This window comes from Sphaerodactylus townsendi, linkage group LG03 (assembly GCF_021028975.2).
Source record: "Sphaerodactylus townsendi isolate TG3544 linkage group LG03, MPM_Stown_v2.3, whole genome shotgun sequence".
NCBI classification, from domain to species: Eukaryota; Metazoa; Chordata; class Lepidosauria; order Squamata; family Sphaerodactylidae; genus Sphaerodactylus; species Sphaerodactylus townsendi.
The window spans coordinates 154,591,084-154,599,710 of NC_059427.1; positions in this window are offsets into that span (position 1 = coordinate 154,591,084).

The window sequence follows — 8,627 nt, forward strand, 5'->3', positions numbered from 1 at the left end:
CATCCATACAAGCAGAAAGTGAAAGTGCGGTCCCAGTGAAGTATATCTGTACAAGAAATCTTGCCGCAGCTCCATCATGCCTCCACCATGCAGCAAGCAACTTGTGTGTAATCGACCAGTATAAGCCAAATGTGAAAACTCCTGCTTCTTGTTAAGATTAAGCCTGGGAAATGATGAAAATCTGTAAAGAAGATGGAGGAGAAAGATCTGAATAGTGAGATGAATGTGGTTGTATGATTGAAAGAAAGCAAAAAGAGTAAAAGAAGAGTAATTCTAAGGCTAACTAAAAATATGGATAGTCAAGAGACTTGTACAATTTGCTGGAGTTGTAGAGTTGTTCGATGCCTTTGTTGTGTTCCAAGACATGTGCAGAGTATGAAACTGTTCAGCATGTTGTATTTGTGTCAGCTGTTGAGGCTCATGCACGTTTCTTGGGAAGGTACAATTAGGTACAATTATATAACTTCCAGACAACTTTGTAAATTACTTGGAACAATGTCAGCTATATGTGGTTAATTCCCCACTTCAAAAGTGAAAGTAGATACAAACTGGTTTGGTAAGATTCGAGACCTTTTGAGCACGGTTTCATGGGCCCCAGTGCAGCTTCTGCCCCCTTGTTCCCAGAAACACAGCAGCCATGCAGGAGTCCCCACTGTCGGCGGATCAAACGCACAATTCACTCAGGGGCTATCCTGATTATTGCCAAGCTGCTTTGATGGGGTGGGAATTAATTTTTTTATTATTTCAAACTGATGGATCAACATCTCGGCGAAAGCATGCTCAAGAACAGTTGAAAGCGGGAACAAAGCCCCATTTCCATGCTGCTTTGTCCCCTCATATCCGCTTTCCTCGCGACGGCTTTACGCCATGCGCTACCAATAATCTCAAGAGTTCTCCAAGGCTGAAGCGTATAAAGTCTCGCTTCACACGCTAGTTCAGCCGAATAACGAAGAGGCCCCGCAGCAGGCCAAGCAGAAGTCCGCCGCGCAACGCCTCTTCTCATACCTCCGAGATGTGGCCTCGTGACGGAGTCGCCGTCCTAATTACGACAGCTGCCGCCGCTGTTGTCGGAAGCCCGGCTTCACGCTGCCCCTGCCCACCGACCCTGGAGGTCGGAGGACAGTGTGGGCGGGCTTAACGGGCCAGCAGGCTAACGCACGGAGCATTATCGTGGAAGGGGCGAGAGCAAGGGAGTTTTCTCGGCAGCTTCGCATCGCATGCCGCTGGAAGATCTTTCAACAACAACCCTTTAAAGGGTTGTTGTTTAGAAAGCTGCCTGCTTACGCCTCTGGGGGGGGGAGAGCAGTCAGATCGGCCGCTTGCCGGGCGCGTTGCAGCAGCGCTACCTGTAGTAAACGGGCGACCTAAGGCGGCGCTACCACCCTTGGTCGTCGCTTTTGGGTCGCGGCGGAAAACGCCTGATATAGTGTTTCATTGTATTACGCCTTTACTCAGTTAAGAAACGGTTTCAAAACCGCCTTTGCATTGGCGTTTCCTCAGATCCACACTCGCATCTTTGGGCACCGAAATGAAAAGGACGGCGTACATGCATGGAGCAACTGTTAACAGAGCAAAATGTGGTGGCAATTATAAAGTAAGCCGAAACCTCGCTTCCATGCTGCTTTGTTCCCTCATGTAATACGCGTATTGGATACCAAAGTTTAGAGCTACTTTGTATTGCCTTTTTTACTCAGTGAAGCATTCAAACTGGTCCCACTTTGGTTCATATAGACGTGGATCTTAGCTCTGCGAAATTTTTAAACATTTCTGATTGGATGGGAGGCTCCACGTCACTTGCAAGGGCGGGTAGTTCAAATCTGGATTCACCCCCCACCCCCCACCCAACTTCCCAACTGCTCCAGATTGCATACACGTTTTTTGAAAAGGTCTACTTGCTTCCAGGTTCTAAAAATAACACCGCAAGGAGTAAAGAGAGCCAGAACAGTGCAGCTTCTGCCCTTGTTCTGGTGAAACACAGCAGCCATGCAGGAGTCCCCACTGTCGGCGGATCAAACGCACAATTCACTCAGGGGCTATCCTGATTGGCTGCTGTGTTTTGATGGGGTGGGAATTTTTTTATTTTCAAACTGATGGATCAACATCTCTGCGAGCATGCTCAGAACAGCTTTATGCGGGAACAAAGCCCCATTTCCATGCTGCTTTGTCCCCTCATATCCGTTTCCGCGACGCCTTTACGCGCTCAATAATCACCAAGAAAGCCCCATGGCTGGGGCGATTCGCTTCACACGCCAGTTGCCGCGCAGCAGGCCAAGCAGAAGCCCCCCGCAGGAGAGGTGGCCTCGCGACGGAGTCGCCGCCTAATTACGACAGCTGCCGCCGCTGTTGTCGGAAGCCCGGCTTCACGCTGCCCCTCCCACCCCTGGAGGTCGGAGGACAGTGGGCGGGCTTCCACGTTGCATGCACGCACGGAGCATTATCGCGGAGGGGCGGAGAAGGGAGACATGCTCGGCAGCTGCCCTCGCGACCGCTGGAAGACGCCTTCAACAACAACCTTGAAGGGTTGTTGTTTAGGCGGCCTGACGCTCTGGGAGCGCACGGCGCTTGCCGGGCGCTTGCAGCAGCGCTACTCAGGAACGGGCGCCCGGGGCGCTACCACCCCAGGTCGTCGCTTTTGGGTCAAAAAGCGGAAACGGCCTTAGTGTTTCATTGTATTGCCTTTTACTCAGTGAAACATTCAAAACCGGCCTTGCATTGCTTCGTATCCACATCGATCTTGGGCACGGGAAATGAAAAAGGGACGTGCGAGCATGCACAGAGCAACTGTACGGGGAAATGGGCAATTAAGGGCAAGCCCCGTTTCCATGCTGCTTTGTTCCCTCATGTACATGTGGATACAAAGTTTAGAGCTACTTTGTATTGCCTTTTACTCAGTGAAGCATTCAAACTGGTCCCACTTTGGTTCATATAGACGTGGATCTTAGCTCTGCGAAATTTTTAAACATTTCTGATTGAATGGGAGGCTCCACGTCACTTGCAAGGGCGGGTAGTTCAAATCTGGATTCACCCCCCACCCCCCACCCAACTTCCCAACTGCTCCAGATTGCATACACGTTTTTTGAAAAGGTCTACTTGCTTCCAGGTTCTAAAATAACACGTGCTGGAGGGAAGAGAGCGCCAGAAACAGGATAAATGCGCGTTCGGCGCTGGTGCAGTAGGGAGTTCTGCTGGAAACCTGGATATTTGGAGTGATGAGCACGCATCTAATCGTGAGTGGGGAATCAACCTATGAGAAATGTGTGCTTATGTGCAATTAATCAGTTACTACACATGGGGAAACCTGTGTGTTTTTAAACCTTCCCTCTCATAACTCTTCCTTGATACAAATTAATCCTTGGAGCTGCTGTTAGTTACAGCAGAGGAAAAAAGAAAGGTACCTGTAATGCAGGGTTAAAAATTACATAAGGGTTCATAAACCAGGGGACCAACAGGGAATTATGTTGTGTATTGCTTGTCAAATTACTGTGTGTCCATTAGGTATTGTCACATAAACACATTGTGCACAACAATTAAAACACCATTGTGACCACATGGGAGCCTAGCCAGCTCATGAATATTATCTTGACCCCTTTCTTGAATTTTCAGTTTTCATTTAAAAACAAAATAAAATAAATCTCTAATCCTTTTCCCACCCAATTTCTCAGAAAAAAAGGAAACTGGTTCTTCATTCTTTAGTGCAGTCCCCTGTTTAGGAAATTTTCCATTCCCAGAATGGTAATAAGGACCCTGGGTTGGTGGTTCCCTGATAAGAATTTGGGGGGAGGTCCAGGGGCTATGGTCCCAAAAGAAGGCAAGGTTACACATTAACATTTTGGAACTCCATGCTGTCAAAAAGGCCCTTAGCCACCTCACAGATATGCAAAAGGGACAGCAATCATAATTCAAATGGACAAAGTGCTTATAGTCTTTGACCTGAACAAGCAGGGTGGCATGGGCTCACAATGGTTGTGTGAGGAAGCCATAGCTATTTTACTTTGGACTTTTGACCACAACTGCACCATTCAGGTGACCCACATTGTGGGAGAGGAGAATACAAGGCCAGACATCCTGAGTAGAACCTTTCCAGCAACCAAAAAATGGTCAATAGGGGAAGTCTACCAAGAACTGGTGTTCAGCAGATGGGGATACCCAGAGGTGAATCTTTTTGTTACACAGGTCAGATGGTTCTGCTCAAGAGTGGGGAGGGGGAATAATTCATTGGGAGATGCATTTCAGATCTCCTGGAGAGATGTTTTGTGATGCATTCCCATTCCCCTTATACCCAGAATCCCGGAGACACTTGGAAGGGAATGACTCTAGTGCATACTTGTGGCTCCATTTTAGTCCAGACAGGCCTGGTTCCCAGCTTTGTGGAGACTAGCATGGAACAGATTTCTTAGATTGCCAGTCCAACCACACCTTCTGGAGTGGGAGGGCAGGTTGCATTCATATATACATCACAGGCGTAGCAAGGGGGGAAAGCACCCGGTGCACTGGTGCACCAATGTGTTTTCCGCCCCGTCCCGCCCTGGAATGCCCCCATCTTGCCCCCACCATGTCCCCAGAACGCCCTCGCCATGCCCCCACAGTTGCACACCACCTGCCTTCTTGGAGCTATGCCTCTGATATAGAAGAAGAAGAGTTTGGATTTATATCCCCCCTTTCTCTCCTGTAGGAGACTCAAAGGGGCTTACAATCTCCTTTCCCCCTCACAACAAACACCCTGTGAGGTGGGTAGGGCTGAGAGAGCTCTGAAAAGCTGTGACTAGCCCAAGGTCACCCAGCTGGCATAGGGAGTGCACAGGCTAATCTGAATTCCCCAGATAAGCCTCCACAGCTCAGGCAGCAGAGCGGGGAATCAAACCCGGTTCCTCCAGATTAGAATGCATCTGCTCTAAACCACTATGCCACTGCTGCTCCTATATATTGCCTATGGATCTAATGGGAAGGGTTTCTTGTACAAGCGCAGAAAGTCCTGATTCAATCAAGGAAGCTTTCAACTAGTTGATTGTATAAGTTGAAATGGGTCCATGTCACTGAATGAGCAGTTAAGAAGGGAGTGGCCCTAAAGAAGGCAGCATTGACTGATTACCTTGTTTATCTGATAGAGTTGAAGGACACTAAGAGCTTCCTAGAGTGCATCTAGCGGGCCATTTCAACCATGAATGACATGGAAACATCTCAGTTTTCTTCCAGAATGTCAGAGCTTTTCCTTAAAGTTCTACTCAACTCTGATCCTGGACATTAGAAGGGTTTTGAGCATATCTAAGGGATTCAGGAGAAACCAGTTCCTATTTGTGTGTTATGTTCCAACAAAGGGTGGAGAGCTCTGCTTAGATTGTCCAGATGGATAATGACAGTTGATCCACTGATGCTAGAAGATGACTGACAGAGTTTATTCATTGTTGATATGAGTTCACTCCACCAGGAGGCCTCAGCAGCCTTTCCAGGTTGGGTGTCATTGCTGGACATTTGTAAAGCTGTCACATGGTTGTCTGCTGACACCATCATAAAACACCGACCTGCAAACAAGAAGAGAAGCGGAGGTGGGAAAAGCATCATCACACCACCAGGTAAGAAGCTTGCTAGAATCTCAATGAGACACTGCACTGAAGACCGAAGATGGAAGAACAGAGTTGCACTTACCTGTAACTGCTGTTCATTGTGGTCTTCTGTGAAAGCACACATTCCCTCCCTCCTGCCCCAATATGAGTTCTCAGTGTTGCTGGGAGTCTGACAGTGGAGAGGGAACTGAGGGAAGAGAGAATGGTAGCATTGGCTCACATAGCAGCCTAGCTGGGAAAAGTCTCAACTAATGCAAAGCTCTTTGCCCCCTAGTGGATTAGTGTAAGACTTGCAATGCCGATGGCAGGCCTGCGTGTGCTCAGTCCCAATATGTGCCTGCACAGAAGATCTCAAGGAACAGAAGTTACAGATAAGTGCAACTCTGTCCTTTACTTTGAATATACTGGCCAATTCTTTCAAAAGCATTACTAATGAGAAATGTAATTGACTTCCAGTCTATGACATAAGATGGTTGGACTCAAATCTGCTCTGGAATCTGAAGCTCCAGTTAATGGTGCAAAAGAAGCAGGATGCCTCTCCAGATTAAGGAGAGACCCAGAGGAAGCTGCATAGATTCTCAAGACTGTCCCCCCCTAGCTAGGATCACCAGGGAGAGATGCTTACCACAGTGATTTTCTGGGGTAGAGAAGTCGAGTCAGTGGCACTGTCACTATTTCCTGTTGGAAACTCCAAGTTTTCTAATGGAAGTTAACATCCAAGTCATGCACCTTGCATGAAGAAATTAAGACAAAATTGAGATAAAAAAGAAAGTCCAGAATCTATTGCAGAATGGTCCAGCAAAAACAAGAACATCTCTCTAAAAAGTATGGACTTACAGTAAAAAAAGTGTTTTAAAATAAAACAAATTAAGCAAAAAGAAACATTTCAAAGAAAAAGCTAGGATATAAAGGTGTTAGAGAATAATAGCTGCTTTGTGGCTATAAAAATAAGGCTGAGCTGATTTTCTTTGTTCTCTGGAACTGATGGGGTGCCAAGTTAAGACTGGTTAAGACCAGAAAAAAGATTACACAACACAAGGAAGTTTTACTGAATCATAGAAAGAAACATGAAGGAAAGGATAGTTTCAGCTACCCCTATTATTAATAGGGTAGGTGTAAATGGGAAGTTCTTACAATGGAGAGATATAGGGAGTGGTGTCCCCCAAGGATCCATTTTGGGACCACTGCTCTTTAACCTATTCATAAATGACCTGGAACTAGGGGTAGGTAGTGTGGTGGCCAAGTTTGCGGATGATACCAAATTATGTAGGGTGGTGAGAACCACAAAGGATTGCGAAGAGCTCCAAGCGGACCTTGATAAATTAGGTGAGTGGGCTCAGAAATGGCAAATGCAGTTCAATGTAGCAAAATGTAAAGTGATGCACATAGGGGCACAAAATCCAAACCTCACATACACACTACAGGAGTCAGTGCTATCAGTCACAGACCAGGAAAGGGATTTGGGCATCTTAGTTGATAGTTCCATGGGAATGACAACTCAATGCATGGCAGCTGTGAAAAAGGCAAACTCTATGCTAGGGATAATTAGGAAAGGAATTGATAATAAAACTGCAAAGATTGTCATGCCCTCATATAAAGCAGTGGTGCGACCGCACTTGGAGTACTGTGTTCAGTTCTGGTCACCACATCTCAAAAAGGATATCGAAGAGATAGAAAAAGTCCAGAGAAGGGCAACGAGGATGACTGAGGGATTGGAGCACCTTCCTCATGAGGAGAGGCTGCAGCATTTGGGACTCTTTAGTTTAGAGAGAAGACGTCTGAGGGGGGTATGATTAAAGTCTATAAAATTATGCATGGGGTAGAAAATGTTGACAGAAATTTTTCTCTCTTTCTCACAATACACATACATTGAAAATGCTGGGGGGAAGAATTAAGACTAATAAAAGGAAACATTTCTTCACGCAGTGTGTGATTGGTGTTTGGAATATGCTGCCACAGGAGGTGGTGATGGCCACTAACCTGGATAGCTTTAAAAAGGGGCTTGGACAGATTTATGGAGAAGTCGATCTATGGCTACCAATCTTGACCCTCCTTGATCTGAGATTGCAAATGCCTTAGCAGATCAGGTGCTCGGGAGCAGCAGCAGCAGAAGGCCATTGCTTTCACATCCTGCTCCCAAAGGTGGGCCACTGCGAGTAGCAGAGTGCTGGACTAGATGGACTCTGGTCTGATTCAGCAGGCTCTTTCTTATGTTCTTATGTTCTTAACATGGAGGTTTGTTAAACAGTGACATCTAGTGGTTCTAGTGCAGTGGTTCTCAACCTTCCTAATGCCGCGACCCTTTAATACAGTTCCTCATGTTGTGGTGACCCCAACCATAACATTTATCCATTTTACAGATGGAGAACACTGATGCAGAGAGTCTTAGGTGACCCCTGTAAAAGGGTCATTCGACCCCCGACCCCCAGGCTGAGAACCACTGTTCTAGCGGTTCAAGGTGGCTACTAGAAAGGGTTCCTTTCACTTGGATTATCAAGTGTTGTCCAAAAATGTTAGAAACATGGCTATGAATTTACAAAGTCTACAGTTGGAAATGGACTTTATAAAAAGTAGTGTTCAAAACACACCAGCAACAATGGCCAAATGATTGAAGGATATTAAAGAAGAGGGATCTTAAGAAAGTAGGACAGTTGGAGGAAGATGTAAAGAAGGTTATGGAAGAACTTAAAGGTTTTTTAAAAGGAGCTGACTCAGCTCAAATGGATTCTAAAGAACATGGACAAACCATACTTTGATTGGAATATCCAACTTGAGCAGGGGTCTGCAACCCGTGGCTCCTGAGCCGCATGCGGCTCTTTCAGCCTTATACTGTGGCTCTGTGTGGCCTGGAGGTCAGAGGGTAGCGTGGGCATGTCCCTCCAGCCCTCCAGAGCAGCGCTGGAAGGAAAGGTGAGTGGAAGGGCCGAACCGGAGTCAGCTCCGTGAATGAAGGTGCTACCTTTTGCATCCCCTCCACTCACCTCTCCTTCCAGCACTGCTCTGGAGGGCTGGAGGGACTGCATGTCTCTACACCCTGACCCCTGGAGGTCAGAGGGGAGTAGCGTG